General features: G+C 38.4%; 1 protein-coding gene across 1 annotated transcript in view; it reads right to left on the bottom strand.

Annotated features, from left to right (window-relative positions):
- LOC103903132 (glypican-5) overlaps nt 1-17,007 on the bottom strand; it is a 395,395-nt gene that overhangs the window by 268,756 nt on the left and 109,632 nt on the right. The window lies entirely within an intron of this gene.

Here is a 17,007-nt window from a genome sequence, read left to right as displayed (position 1 = left end):
GTGCACTTGTGGATCTGACACTGCTCCTGCAGCCTGCCACATTTATTTGCTGTAACAGCTTTAAGTGACAATAGTAAGACAAACCTCTTCCCTTTCTAATCCACAAATAAGTGAACTGTAATGTTTTCACCTACACTTAAATCCTCAAGCAAACACGAAAAGGAGACAAAGGAAATCCTACTGTGGGCATGGTACTACCAGAGATCTTAATCGCACAGAATCCATCATCTCATACAGCACTGAATTTGGTATCCCTTCTTCAGTTTTCATTATAACCAGGGTGAGATGGATTCTTGCTGGTCTGTGCATTTTACTGCATCTTTAAAACATTTACTGAGTCACAACTGCCTATCTGCTGAGTATTTCAGACCACAGACAACTTCAAATAATTTTCTCTGCCCCTTTGCACCACTATGTTGTATATGTCAGTGCAAGTACAGGACAATTTTCTCTACCTTAGCCCATTTCCCCCAGGAAAACTACTGCTATGTAAAGCTATGATATTTTCCTCTAAAAAAACAGGCCAATCGAACATGAAAAGTTGGAAGCTCTATAGGCATGACACTTAACATCAACTTTAGTTGTATGAGTTGCAGCCTGGTCCAGTATAATATGCTGTGAAGAACCTAAAACTGTAGCAATTAAATGCAAACGTACTGGATTAATCCTGACATACCTCCAGCAGTCAGAGTGGGAGCCAGCTGCCTCACTCAACACCATGCACTGTGTATATTGTTCTGGTCTCACCAAGGACTAGCATGGCATTGCTTTAAAACACAACTTTGTGAAATAAAATATTCTATTTCAGTCCTTTCTAAACTTCTGAAAAGAAAAAAAAAACACAACACTATGTAAATGAAAATATAAAACAAAAATGCCTTTTGAACTCTTTAGAGCTGGACAGAGAATATAACACAGCTGGACCACATTCCTGCGCAGGATGCTCTCTCCCGTGCCCCAGGTTTCCAAGGTCTCCTATAGCATATGCAGACCCAAATTCCCAGCATAGGCTTCTGCAAAATCCATCTTAGATTACATCATGTCACGAAAGTTCATGTCTTCAAGTTACATACACCTCAAATCTAGTCACTATGGATTTAAGACAGTTTTAACCAACTAACACCAGAATGGTTTGGAAAAAGCAATGTGGTTCTCATTTACATAAGCAATGAAGAACTCCAAGTTTTTTGGTTTTTTCTGTGAGAACTTTCAAAGAGATTTAGAGTCATCACTTTTGTTGTGAATCAATAGTTTAAGCATCCAAATGAAAATACTCACTTTGTTTTGATTTGTATTTTTGATACCATAGAAATAAAATTACTCTTTAAATTGCAAAAGTTTCAGTATTTTCTATGCCAAACCTTAACTTTGGGGTTTTCTTTTTAACCAGCAATAACAGTTTCCTGCATATCAAGCAAAACCACAGTATTTTAAGGAGAAAATATTTCTCAGCGGAAAATTTTAACCAGTTCTATGCCATTAAAAAGAAAGTAATTCATTAAATGAAAGAGCAAATCACATTCACAGTTTTTTGTCATGTGGGCCTTTCAGTGCCTTTCTTCTCATTAATATGCTACGAAACACTAGCAATGCTCGATAATTTAAACTAGTGCACAGACATTTTAATCTGAAGTGAGATTAACAAGATGGAAGATAAAATAATGATATATTATTTGTAATAACAGTAGCTGTTAAATGTCTCAGCTGAGATCTGGACTGCGTTTTACTAGGAAGAAAAAAAACAGCGCGACCAGTCCCTGTCAGACAGCATTTGACACTTAAAGGAACAAAAAATGATGGGAAACTGGTGCAGAGGCACAAAGTGACTTCTCCAGTGTCACAGCAGGGGCCCATGGGAGACCACAGCTCGCTCTGTGTGTAGTCAATGCCCTGGCCTGCTTGTGCAGCTCAGCCCAACAGCCCTCAGCCCAGACCCAGCTCCCCACGCTGGTTCCACCTGTGCTGCACGGGCCTGGGCAGCTCCAGCAGGGCCGAGCTAGCAGCTCATCGGCCCTCTTTTCTTCCCACCCCTTCCAGCATGAAGTTTCTTCAAGGTTAGAGTGGATCACCAAATGTTCTTCCTTCCCAACCTCTTCGGGGAAGCAAGGATGGAGGGTTTAACCCCACCACTGCTCTAGCAGTGTGTACAGGTGGTTTGAAAACTTCTGCCCATGAAGGTGGGAGTACTCTACATCTTTGGATGCAAAGACCAAACTCCCTCCCAAGAGATTGTCTCCCACAGCTCTTGAGTTATCCTTATTGGGCATATTTGTTTCAGATTTTGGATGAGTTAAACAGAAATCTGATTTTTTTTTTTTTTTTTTTAATATTTTCATGTGGACTAACTTTGACATCTCACTGAAATGTGTATTTTTCTGCAAAATAAAATAAGAGAAAAGGCTGAATTTTACTAGCTAATTTTGGCAGTCACAAAGTTGGTGGCAAGAATGAGAACACTCATGTGCAGAAAACCATCTTAAACTTCCAGCTTGGACATCTATGAAAAATGAGTTAATGCTGTGTAAATTAAAAAGTATGAAGCATGCCATTAAAAAAAAATTGTTTTCTGGAAATGCAACATCTGGAATCTACTGCTACAAATTACCTGTCTGTTAACAACAGTAAGAACATGGAGGGTTTCCTTCCCATCCTAAGGGCATCAGACAACTGCACTGTCAGTTTAACTCAGAGCTCATAAATCAAGACTCACCACCCAAAGGAAAAATAGCATTACTAAAAATGGTGACTGGAATTTTAAAGATTTATTTCCTTTTATGTGTGACTTACTGCTTCCAAGTTATCTCTTAAACTGAAAGTGTAGACTAAGTGATTTATTTATTTATTTTTAAAGAGAAGCTAACATTCCTCTACTGACACTGGACATAGAAATTGACACAATAACAAAAAATAACAAATATTATGAAAGGCAAGAGAACTGCAAAACATTAGCTGCAAAGAACTGGAGATACTTGTGATAAAATTTAACAAAGATTAGTAGAAACAGAAAATCCATTGTTGTTTTCCTAAATTCAATTTTTAGTACTCAGAATAATCAGGAATCAACATAAAGAATGACTAAGCTCATTTATTTCTTTGATTTTTAAACTTTAAAATAAGCCTGCCAATCTTAAATTACAAACTGACAGAAAATAATCCCTTATTAACTATAACAACACTAAGGTCGTTCCTCTTGTCTCTTTGATGATATTTAATCAAGTCTGCCTTCTAATAGTGAACACCTATAGCTGAAAACTAGTATTCCTCATACATCATTATCTTCTGAATTATCAATACTGTCTCACAATTCTATACACTTTTCTTTGGATTGAAGCTTTTTTACTTATACGCCAATTATTCTTCTTAAATATCTATCTAACCACCATAGCCACATTTCTTCTCCTGTGAACCTTCCTCTGTAGTGAAATACAGAGTCATATATATATGGATTATTTGACCTCTTACTATTTGTTCTTTAAAAGAATGACTATTTACAATTACTGCAAAGGCTTAACAAAATAAATTGAAAAAATCTCATCCAAAATCTTTTGAACTCTTGCAGCTTGAGCAACCTTAAACACTGAGGTCATATTTAATATACCTAATATAATCAAACAAGGGAAAAATGTCATGCCCTTCTGGATACCAAAAGAATCTTATCTCTCTAAAACAGGAGACCTTTTCAGTAGTTCAGAGCAGTAATTTTCTTTGATTTTGTAATGAGAAGCTTAGTATTTTAAAATACATGATTCTTCTAGTGATTGGGCTTTGAGTTATTATTAGAATGCTGACACATTTTCCAGCAGTTTCGCCCCCCCGCCGCGATCTGTAACCCAATTCAGCTCTGCAAAAACCCAGCATCTGGGTGAACACCTCTGACAAATTACACCCCTCAACCCAGGTTTCCTGATGGCTGTGCAGGTGTCAGCACAGTCATACCCCGCAACACACGTGACACAAATGCATTTCAAATCAGAATTGGAATTTGCTGGTTCCCACTGCCAAGTTTGAAATGAGGGAAGCAAGAAACACTGAGTTACAGGGAAGTCAGGTTTGAATTTTCAGACTTGCATGTTCACCATGAGATCTCATTTCCTTTGGGTCAGACATACCCTTATCACTTGATTACCGATGGCACAAGACACCAACACATATCTTGCTTGTCATTTTCTGTTGACCAAGCCATCAACCGAAGTTCATTATGTAAATACAGAATCCTCTCCTTTGGAGTGGCTGTCACCTATTACTATAGTATTGTTGCAAAATGCTCATTTCCAATGCTCAAAAGATGAGTGGGATCACATTTGATAAAATGTAAGCCAGGGCTTAGTGCTCATTGCCACTGTCTATAGCTTATTGAACAAAATCTTACACTCAATGAAGAGGCAATAGCTGAGAGAATAAGAAAGATCATTAGGACGAGAGAGCAAATAAACTTTGATTTTGCCTTCTTTTAAGTATTCTCTCTCTTGCGGAATATGTTACCTATTACAAATGCAGTATTTTGCCGGTAGCAAAGTTCAGCAATACATAAACAAACTATGGGATTATTAGTTCATTTTCCTACAGGAATATGTTGTACTTCACTTGGGAGGGGAGCATTCTTCCTCTCTCTCATCTTGAACCTATTGGACAGCTTAATGTAAATTAATCTCCCACAAATCTTCTGCAAACTGGCAGTTAGAGAAGTTGACCGTTACTAGATACTAGAGATTCAACCAAGGAGAGCGGCATTATGAATTCCTCAGGGGCAGAAAAACCTTCTGTCAGAATTGACACTTACTTAAACATCAAAGAATCCAGCCATGGAATTTAAATCCATAAGAAATGAGGCTCCCTGTGTTCTCTGCTGCCTCTGGAAATACCTGGCTTTAATCAAGTGATCTGAAACACAGTAATATTTCTAGGTTCAGTTTTGGAATCAAGATATAAATGTGCCAGAAATAAACAACAAAGTCCTGTCAAAGGAAGAGCTCACGTTCTGAGGAAACAACAAGAAACGATAAGCATATCCTGAAAAGTGACAGACAAATACAAAGATACTGAGATACAGATCATCCTGATATTTTTATGAAACATCTGGGCTCCCGTTACTCTTAGGCATATCTCTCAATCTTCCTCAAACAAAAAAAAAAAAAAAAATATCAGCAGGAAAGTAGTCTTGTCTTAACAAGATGCAGAAGTAATGGACCACTATTTAACGTGGCTGACACAGATTAATTGATGCTGAAATCTGTTTTCAGTTCCCCAACTTAACCCCACCTATTTCAATGATCTTACATGCTTTGGCGTGCTACTGTTCTGCACCCAAAGCTGGGGAAACTCTGCCCCCTGTACAAGTGCACAGGGATGAGGCACTTCAACAACCAAACTCTGATAATATCTTCTTGCTTCTCCCTAACTGCAAGAGAAAGTCTGTCACAGGTGCTAATGCTGAAAGGGCCTCCTGTCTCAGACAGGTTTGGAAACAGTAACTATAAAAAATTTGGATGTCAGCTTACCAAGTTGTTTGACAACAAGTTATAGTTTAAGACCCTCACGCTTTTTCTCTGGGGACTATATCCCCCATACAAAAAGAGAAAAAAACTGTGTAAGGGTTATTTAGAATCATAGAATCGTTTAGGTTGGAAAAGACCTTTAAGATCATCAAGTCCAACTGTTTAGAGTCTCAAAAAGCTGGAACTTGAAATCAGTAAATCCAGAAAGCTCTAATAAATTTCCTGGCTAAAAATGTGGGCTATAAACTTTAGGCAGCCATTTCAAGGTCAAGGAAGGATTAAAGAAAACCAGAGACCAGTTATACTTCAGCCACATAACAGAGTTGCTAGAGCAACATTTGCCCAGAACAGGAACGAAGCTGCCGCGCTAGTACAGAACAGGCAGATGCAAATCACAAAGATGAAGTGATTCCTAGGTCTTTTGACTGGAGAACATGTATCCTTATAAAAGTTCACAAATTGTAATGTCTTCCTTAAGGAAACGCTTGGTTATTGCTTCTTCTTTAATGAGCAGTAGCCAAAAAGATCTCAGAGGACTTCCCTAACTGCATGGTAGGTTCAACCAGCTCAGGAGTTGGACGAGTAGCATGTATGCAGTCCCAAGCACCACATTCCAGACTCAGAAATGCATTGCCACTTTACAGGTATACATATAAAGAGGGTTATATGGGGAGAAGTAGAATTAGTCATAGGGATTTTCAATATTGCATAGGATGTGAACTCACACAAGCTTCAAGTCAAAAAGGGGCAGGTTTCAAGCGTATAAAATTTATAGGAGAATAATTTACACGGCTGCAATCAACAACTTCTTACATATTTCTAAGGGTCCAACCTGATGTATTACAAGGCCAAGCAGTACTCCTGGATGCCCTTATAAAAAAATGTTACTTAAAGACTCTGTTCATCTATTCAACAATTAATCTTTCTTCCTTTTTAACTAAGAAGGTCAAGTTTCCAGGCTACTAGATATATTGAGAAAGATGAGTGTTCAGCAAACGTGGAGTAGCAGTAGTATTCTGCAAACAGCCCTGAAATTGGTTCTTGAAAAGAGAAAATTAAGTGCTGTGTTAGGAGGTTTTGTGCTTGTGTGAATTGACATTGTTGTCTTTTGTAGATTCTGTCTGCGGCAGAAGAGACATCCTTTCAGGCATCAACACTGGGCACACATACAAAGGTCAAATTCTGCAGCAGCTACTCAAATGAATCAAATTTTACAAGGCCTTCTCCCAAATTAAAAATGCAAATGATGAGCAATAAGAATTTGGTGCCTTAATTCTACAACATCCTTAAGAAAGAGTGGTTAGATCATCTGTACTGAGCCAAGCAACTGGGCATGCCATGAAGCCTGCATCTGAATGCATATATACAGGTTTTGTTCACTGCGATAGTAGTTGAGGATTTTTGGAAAAACGTAAAGTAAAGGAATACTTTACATGATATCAGATATTTCAAGAATTCCATACAGCTTATAGCTAATAAATTTTCACTGTAAATTACAATGATGTTCTTTTCTGCTCTCACTGGCTTTTAAAACTGCATACACTGGTGAGGACATCAAACTATCTACAGTTTATCTCCACATGTAAAATCTTTTAAGCACACATAAGTCAGTAACTTCGCCTATTTTGTTAGGAGTTTTTAAAACATTTTTCTTCAATTTGTATATATATTTACCCAGCTGAAAAGAGAAGTGGTGATCATTTATAAAGCCAAAACAAAATACTAACAGCACCTGAGAGGTAATAACAGCTCCCCTACTCCTCCACAATACCCCCAAGATTCAGTACTAATCTTTCCTGACAGTCAGCCTTTGTTAGTTGTGACATTAGTCCTTAGATATTGACAACCTAGAAAGGTTAAGCTCAATTTTATAATTAATTACAATAAGCTAGTATGGAAGGAAAATTCCATTGGGAATCAATCCAAGTGAGTCACTTTAAAAGCTCTCAGAAAAATTAGGTAACTTTAAAGGTACCATAAGAAGAAAATCAATTAAAATATTTTATTCAAATTTCCCTTTTACCACTTTTCAAATTAATTACAGTATATCAAAATGGTATTGCATGTTATGTGTTTATTATTTATTCCCATTCTTAAGTGAAAGCAATTATCAAAATATTACTGGAATTTCTTTTATCACTGCAAGCTTAAAATGTAACTAAGAAAAACCCTTCATAGTTTGCTCTTCAAAGGTTCAATAGCAAAGTACAAAAAGTAGCAGAGAAAGATCATACATCTTACAAACACACACACATAAAAAAAGGAAAACATACATATCCTTTTAGGGCTTCCCCTACTATGCAAGTGTTGTAGACTAAACACCAAACTGCTGCAGTTACCACTGCAGATAGAAGTTCCTAGCACAGACTGGTTCCCAGTGCAAAGGCAGTACCACCACCATCACCAACTGGCCCCAGTGCCTGCTGCTGTCCCCTCCCCAGCAGCAAGGGCTGGCACCACCCAATGGTGATATTCCTTAGCCCTCTGCAGTCAAAGCAGCCAAGCATCAGTATCAGGGTTCAGGTGACCTAATAAGGCTCATTTTGAGCTGACCCAGTTAGAGATAGCTCCATCACTGATTGCGATGAGGGCTGACAACCTCTAGCAGTAGGGGACTGACAAGCAGAAGGGATCATACCCATGATTCAGGCAGATCACCAGCTGGCACAGGCAAAAGAACATCTTTCCTTAGACTCAGGTACCTCCCTAGATATCTTTAGTCAAAAAACAAGCATGTCACTCTTCAATTTGCTTTAAGACACATTAGAAGATAGTCACATAAGGAGCTATAAATAAGCCATTTTTTTCTCAAGTTAACTTTAGCAATGTTCATCTGTACCTTACTTCTTGACGATGCCCAAGAGCTCTCTGAGACAAGATTGGGACCCTTTTCACTAAATGCAGCTAGTTTGATCACCACCCCAACATCACCAGTCCCATTGGTTATAGTGAGTTTCAGCTGCCTGGCAGCAGAATTCACAAGATGGCCCAATGACAAAATGAATCAACATGAAGGGGAGGCTACTGAAAGAGGGAGTGTTTCTCCCTAAACAGCATCTCCTTTTGGTATTGCCAAAGACGGCTGGGTAGAACAGACCATTAGTCTGACGCAGCTGGAGTCTTATGTTCCTCTATACATAGTTATTGCAATCATAATTACAACAGAATTGCAGGAATGATTTTGAACAACTGGCCAAGTTGACTGCAAACACTTATACTTCATATATGAGCAAATAAAAATTTGTAATTAATTACTAGGAACCTGAGCCAGACCTGATCCATGGGTAACCTAATTCTCTGACCATGCAATTCAGCTTCATTTTCGAGTTTAACACTTTCATAGGTGGGCATCACCACTCAGGTATTTAGGCACAAGCCCAGACAACCAAAACAATCATTCCAGCAGGCTTTTTGATATATTCACTTTAAACACAACTTTCAGCTGAAGTGTTTTGTCTCCAGTCTTTATGTAACACAAACAGAATTGTTTCTTACTAGTTTTCATGTGTCTGGCATTATGTAGTATATCCAAAAGAAGGCAATGAACAGTAACACAGAACAAGATTCATTTTTGCTTACTCCATGACTTACACTGATTCAGTGTCGGTAAAATATTACATTAATTAGATCTCTAATTATGCAAATAAACTACATAACTGTTTGTGCTACAGGCTCTCAGATAATTTGAAATGCTTCTCAAAGCCATTGTGTATTCTATGTGGGTCCCTCGTTCCTCTGCAGGGTGCTTGAAAGCACGGTTGCATGAGCTGGGGACAAGGCCCAGGGTGGTGAAGGGACAGGCAGAATGCCCACACAGAAGAGAAGGGACCTCAGGCTCACAGGCTTGACAGCTCCTGGTCAAAATCTCCCCTTTCTCTGCAGGTAGATATATCCTAAGAACCAAGTTTCAGGGAAAAAAAATGCAGGAAATATTCCCTAAGTAAAGGCGTTTACTCCAAATCTGAGAAAAACTGCTTCTGTTACTTTAAACTGACATCTGAGTATGTTCAGGGGGATATTTACAGAGAAGAGAACATCCCTATTAGGGCTGGCTAATGCTGCAAATGTGATCCAGATTTTAAGATACAAGAAGGGTCATGCATATCCTATATATTTAAGAGCACTGATGTACCTACCCTGAAAACATTTGCCAAAAATGGTAATCAAGAGCAGGAAAACACCAATTTTCAGCAAAATTTTTAAGTCCTTCTAAGATATTTTTTTTTTCCTGTTCATCATTACTACAAGCATTTAGTTGGATAGGCAAAATGCCCGAACTTTCTCTTCCAAAAGACATTATGAAAGTGACCTAACAAAAGTATGTCGGAAGTCAGAGGGCCATTATACATTCACATTGTCATATTAGCTGAAATAATGCTGCAAGTTCATGCAATCAGTAAAATAAACATGTCAATAACAATGTCAAGACCTCCAAAGAAGGTCAGAATGACCTTCCATTTTGTATATAACAGGAATAGAATAATTGGAAAAGACTGGTAAACACATTCAATTCTTTTTTCATGATACGTGATTTCAATTATGATTTGCTGCCAGTTGCTGTCAAAATCAACATGTTTTCTCACCCCTTTTTTTTCTGAACACAAATACGTAATTTTAGATGACACTGAAACTTGAGTAATTATTCAAGACCTGTAGCAATAGTATGTAGCACAATTATCAGGGACAGCAGCAGCCACCCTTGTTTAAAATATTTAGAAGACATTTTTCACGTTGAGACAAGTATATTCATTACATTTATAAGCAAATTCTAAGACATCTCTCCTGTCTCCTAAAGAAATCACTTCTAATGCAGTAGTGATGTGTTGCTTATAGCGGGTACCAAAATAGCTGGTTTTTCCCTTTACCTTAGGACCTCGGGCAGATGTTATTAGGAGTTTTACCATCAAAGAGAACTGGGAGCTTGCACAGAGTGCAAAACCCTAGCTTCTCCTGGGGGCCTGATTCATAACATCTATTGGGACAGGCCTCACTGGCATCAACAGGCTTTTGGTTTCTAAACATGTGCGGCAGGCAGACTCCGACCTTGTATACTTGGTAAAAGGAAGGATGCTTTGAGGATTTACTACAGTGATTGATTGATTAATATGGATCTATTTAGGACTATTAAACCATTAATGTCATTTTACTGGTTGAGCATTTCTGCAGCTGAAACTAGATGAAGATACTAAATCTGCAAGTTTAAGTCCAAACTGCAGATCAGACCTTTAATATCGTACCTTTGAATTTCATCAAGACAGAGATCTTTCTAGCAAGACATTAAGGGCAATTTATTTACTAGTATATGCATCCTGTTTTCAACTTATGAGTCAAGGGCCAATTGATAAATAAAGGAAACACAGCCTCAAGAAAGCACCGTCTTAAACTGCCTGCTCTCTGCAGAATTCATTTTTACTATGCTCAGAGTGCTGGAATGGTACCATTATGGCAGTTTGGTGTTAGGGAAGAGGGACAGTATGAAAACAGAGCTGAAAACAAGGAATAAAGATGCTTATAACAGATCCAAGACCATGACTCTTCATTTATGCTTGTCAGGCCTTTTTCATTCCAAACTTCGTTTCTGAGCCATGCTTTGTTAATACAAAAGCAACAGAAGGATCCACTTAAAACTGTTACATCTAGCCAAGAAGTCTTGCCATTATTTCTTAGTCTAGAAACCATTTCCTCACTGATGGCACATTGAAATTTCTGAGATCCATTCATGTACTTGTCTGACCCATTTCTGATTAAGTTCTGCAACAAGAGCAAACAAAAAATAGCCTTTCTTTTGGTTTGAAATTTCTCAGGCTTTGTATAAAATCTCAGAGAAATCATCCTAGAAAATATGAAGGAACTCAGGATGTTTTTGAGCTGGAGAGTAGTGAAGACTTAACATTTTGACTTTTAAAACACATCATAATCCAAAATAAGTCTCCTTTTACAATGTTTGTAAAGATGACATCGGATGTAGTCAACAGCGAGTTACACAGTTACTTCAATAAACTATGACTGCGTCCATTTAACAAAAACTAATCACCTTTTGCCGGTAACTGAATGGATACGAGTTACCAGCTCTGATAACATGCTGAATTAGTGTTAGCAATGCTGTCAAGAATCAATCATGCCTTATCAACCATGCAGTAAAGCAGCACATTACGTATCATATCACATAAAAAGCAGCACAGTGAACATGTTGGAGCTTTAAAGCCCACTGAGTGTATGCAGAAAGCTGACAGAAAATAGGAATTCTCAGCACAGAACCTGAATTTGCATGGAAAAGATGCCCCAAAAGGGCACAGGATTGGGTATCAGAACACTTTAATTGAGCCAGCAATATGCCCTAGGGGCAAAGGCTAATGGTATCCTGGACTACATTAGGACAAGCGGTTATCTTCCCTTCTATTCAGCACTGGCGAGGCCACACCTGGAATACTGTGCCCAGTTCTGGGCACTAGGTGACCCTAGCAGGGGTTTGAGCAGGGGGGTTGGACTAGATGACGATCCAAGGTCTCTCCCAACCTTAACCAATCTGTGATTCTGAGAATTCACTTGTTCATTTCCTTTGTGACCTTAGGTAAGGGTAAGCAACACCCTCCTCCTATACAAAAGACACTTAAGAGTAGGGAATTTAAAATTCGGATGTCCCTGCTGGACATGTGGATCCTTAATCGCAGCAAGAAATCTCAGAAAGGAACCCAAACCCAAACCAAGCAAGCACTCGAAGCAGGAGAAAACAACAGGTACATAAGTGTATACAAACCTCTACATTTTTCCAGTGTTCGAATACTTTATACTAAAGACTCATCTCACACCTGTTGAAGTCAACAATACAAGATTAAGATTCAGTGCTTTTGTTTGCTACATCTAAGAGCACACAGGGCTTCCCTTCCTTAAAGGACACTGAGTGCTTAAGACGCTGTATAATGCCGAAATACCAGATAAAAATTGGAGGCAAGAGAAGTGCCAAGACTGATGGGACTTTGGTGTAGTAAAATTGCTATCTTTTAATACACATTCTAAGCACTTTAAAAGAAAAGAAAAAGAAATTTGAATTTTAGGAGGGAAAATAACTCAGGTAAATTCAGATAGCTCATGAACAACAACCAAAAAAAACCCAAATGAAACAAAACACACTATCAAAAAGCACAGTAAGAGTTCCCCGTCAAAACTTGCCTACGTATTTGCAAACCAATAGCATAGCATAGCATTCATAGGATAATTATGTGCTCGGTGAGACTATTATACTTCTGGGAAGTATTCTGCTCACTTCTAGCTACAGTCCTGAGTAGCACTTATCAACACTGCAACTTTCCCATCTTACAGCCCTCACCTCACAGTAGGCGGTAACTCTTTTTATTTTTATCCCCGTTTTTCAGACAAGGAGGCTAAGGCAGAGAGATTAACAAATCTGAGAAAACCATGTAGGACAGGCTTGGACCTGACCAACTCCTGACAACCAATTTAGTTCTCTGACAATTAAATCACATTCTGAGTTCAAAAGCTCTGGCAAAGTGCCTGCATGATTAGATACTTGCCTTGCCTATCTGAAACTTGTGGATTTGCAGAACTGGGCTACAAATGTCACAAGAGCATGGTCTCACAAACACATCCTAGCGGATCCAAGGCAGCCTCTGCAGACCCGAATGTGCAGACAATCCAGGCAAGATGCACCCAGTTAATGTCCAAGACCACCCAGCAGCCCCGCATAGCAACAGGAGTTGGCAATCATCAATGCAACCCAACTTATTGTTTAAGGCTGTAATTAAACTGCCCTGAATACACAAACTTGTTTCGCTCAATAATTGTTTTACTTGCCTAAAATAGGAACTAGAAGAAGCAGTTGATTTGAGCTATATGGTCTGTGCTCATCTGCTTTTCAAAACATGTACCAGAGTTTTTCATTAATAACATGCATTTCTTTACTTCCTTCAGTGCACTAGAGAAGAGTTTTAATTTCCCTTTTTCTCCAGCCATAAGAAAGCACTACTGGCTCAAATCGAAGCTAAATTAAGACACTGGTCCTTTCAATGCATGTGCCAAGAGACAGTGCCCTCAAAAAGCAGGCCCACAACAATGTAAAACAAAGGAAAAGGAAAAAGTAATCTACTGTTTAGGTCGTTTAGCTTGAATCCCAATCTCTATTCCTTGCTCTGCAGCCTGAGCTGGTGAACTGGCACTCCCAGTCAGATGGCACCAGGCTCACGTCTGTGGTGAGGGCAGACCTGTCAGGTCGCATGCTCCGAGCACAGGACCCGCTCGGTTGCCCTCCCCCTCATGCTCCCACAGCACAGCACCTGCATCTCACACATACACGGCACAGTGCTGCCACCCATATCTTGGTGCCCACAGCTCCGCTTTCTTCTTTTGACTTCCTTATTGAAGTAGGATCACTATAATATTGACCTAAAAAGCATCCAGCAAGGTTTTGATCTTGCAAATTCTGGGGTACATTCTCCCAGATTTAGCCAATAAATCAACCAAAAGCTCAATTTTCAGCATCTACTGGGACAGAACCTAAGGTCTTGTTTAGGAGCAAGTTCTTGAAGCAAGAGCTTGGCAGACCAGTGAGGATACAAGTCATCATCTGGTTGCAGGAAACAAACCAAAGCTAGGGAATATATACCTACCTCAGATCATTTCATTACCACACAAAGAATCTACTGCAGTTACAATTTCATTTTCAATTTCAGACTCTTGCAAGGCAACATGACTAGATATAGGCAAGTAGCTTACTTGTAAAATCTTGTAATCTCTCAGCAACAAATAATAGCGAGTAAAACATTAATCACAAAAAAATTATTTCCCATTTCTTAAATTCCAACATTTATTTCCTTATTGCCTTCTGCACAGTTTCTTTCTTGTCCAAAATGTGCGCCGAATTTCGCACCTAACACCAATAGTTTCACTGATGTCAGCTCATCAGTCTACTTGGGGCCCAGTTTGGCCTGGTTTTGAGCTAATTGGAACTGGATATTAAAATACGCTGAAAGCATCCTGAGTGTCCCATAAACATTATAATTTTCATTTTTCATTATGCATACAGGATAAATATAATAAAAACTAGACTATAGCAACCAGCTGACTCAAAGTCCTTCAGCCACAGTTTATCAAATCAACATCAGTAATCAACAGCATAAGAAAAATGTGATAATAGCAGACTGCTATTTGTTTACCTAAACAAAAAGAGTTAAGTCCAACTTTTTTCTGATAGGTAAGAGCTGACATGACAAAACCCATTACCATAATTGGACAGAGAAAGAGGACTGAACGATCATGGAGAGAAAACTTTTTCCTGAATTCCAGAGATTTAAGTGAATCCTGAAGACTAAATCCTAGATGTCTTGGGTTGAGATTCCTTAACATAAAAAATATAATTTGGGATGGGAAGGCAGTGCTATGTAGCATAAATTTTTTACTGCCTTTACCTGAAGTTGTCTATACAGGCATTGCTACTCTGAACTACACTATGGCATAGAATACTTGAGAAACACACTGGGGCTTAAGTGCTTGCTGAACCGGGTGAAGCACAAGAAGAGGACAGTGGTCCGCAGGGTACAACAATCTCCCAGGAAAAAATAAACACAAAGGGCTTCTCTCATTTATAGTGTGGCCTTTCTGCTGCTTTGATCAGCTGCTGAAGAGATCTATATATACAACTTTAGTGTGACAAAACTTTCTAGAAAGGCCATAGCATGAATGGGAATCAGGACCAAAATCCTATCTTTTCTTACCATTAAAAAAAAAAAATATTTAAAACCTCAGCAACCTAATAAAACACATGGGAGGTTAAAAAGTAAAACTGGCTTGTTTCTAAAACAGGTCTTAATATAGTATGCCTATAATAATGAAAAAGGGTAAATGAAAAGCATGCCGATTCCTGTTATTCTTTGAGTTAGACCATGCCCTTGGGTAGTATACGAAACCCCAGAAATGCAAAATATGAAAGTAATAAACATACAATTGCTCAGAACTTGATAATGATCTCTGTGAAACAAAATCTGAGGATTTTTGGTAGGCTTTGATGATTCTGAACACGGAATTAAGCTGAATGTATTTTAAATTAAACTTAAAATAAAAACATCTGCTGGAAAACATGCATGACCAAATTCTTCATATGAACACGTGCTGCTTTTGGCTATTTTCTTTTAGATTTTAAAACTTCACTGGCATTCTGTATATTCAACTCCAATATGAAGCAAGGTACAGTAGCTACTGTTGGCATTCAGTTAAGCCAATCTAATTTTACAGATGTTTGTCTAACAACTCAGAACCACTGCTATTTCCACCAGTGAAGCATTATACCACCAAATACATTTATTCACTGTGGTAGCTGCAATTTTATGTGCAATAGGGCCTAAGAGATATACAGTCATCATTTAGGTTCATGAAGTTCATCCCACTGCTCTGCTGGCAACCCTCAAAGACTAATCGCATGGAAAAAAGAGAGACTGCTAATTAATTTTCCAAAGAGTTTATTTAAAAAAAAAACCAAGATGGATTCCTAACCGGAATTTTTCTATATGAAAAATAGTTACTAAAAAAAGATCTAGGCTACTTCAGAAACAGGGGAACAATACAGGAGAAAGACACAGGAGAAAAAATTACTTCGTTCGCTGACACATATGAAAAAGACTATCCCATCATGGCAAGCCAGAGGGCAAACTTAACAAGATGTATAGAATACGCTTCCACTTGTGATTGAATTACCAAACAAGATATCCATGTCGCAGTGGAAATGCCCTCCTATCTCAATTTTACAAGACACTGTGGAAATTCAAGAGGGATACAGAACAGCGCATTCTGCAGCACTTTGAATTGAAAAAGCTTTCATACTTGTGATGTTTTTGTAGATATCAAAAAACTGTAAACCAGGTATATGCATAGTTCCCTTTGTACTTGGTAGGATGACAGCAAAAATGTAAGCAATTCATCTCATAGTACATGTCTAAAAACAGTTGTCTGTCCCATATTCACTTAGCTTTAAAACCTGGAGGTCTTAAAAAAATATCCTAGGTCCTAAAAAATTCATTCCTGTGAAATTGTTTCTCACTTTGTTTTAATCTCCTTGCAGCATCTGCATGTCTCAGAAAACTCTTTAGGGCAAAAAGACATATGTTTTCATTAGCCTAAAAACTAAAGGTCCATTGCAAACCATTGCAAAAATAAGGCAATATTAACTACCTAAACACCAGAAGATAATCAATTTTTAAAAAGCTACCCGTAAATCTGAAACATAATGAAATGTAGACAGAAAAAAACATTTCCATGGAACAGTTTTATGCATTCTGGGAAAAAAACAAACCAAAACAAAAACCAACCCAGTCCCCGTGCTAGACTACTGATAATGCCTCCCAGTACAAAGATAAGCTTTCACTGTTTTCTGCGAGGCATAGTTCTCAAGGGTTTCATGTAACCAAGTTATGCACAAAAGTGTCCATGACAGGCACGGCACATAATCATAGAATCATAGAATAGTTTGGGTTGGAAGGGACCTCTAAAGGTCATCTAGTCCAAC

Source organism: Aptenodytes forsteri, unplaced genomic scaffold, assembly GCF_000699145.1.
Source record: "Aptenodytes forsteri isolate BGI_AS27 unplaced genomic scaffold, ASM69914v1 Scaffold278, whole genome shotgun sequence".
In the NCBI taxonomy this organism is placed as follows: domain Eukaryota; kingdom Metazoa; phylum Chordata; class Aves; order Sphenisciformes; family Spheniscidae; genus Aptenodytes; species Aptenodytes forsteri.
This window is presented reverse-complemented; position numbering and strand designations above follow the sequence as displayed.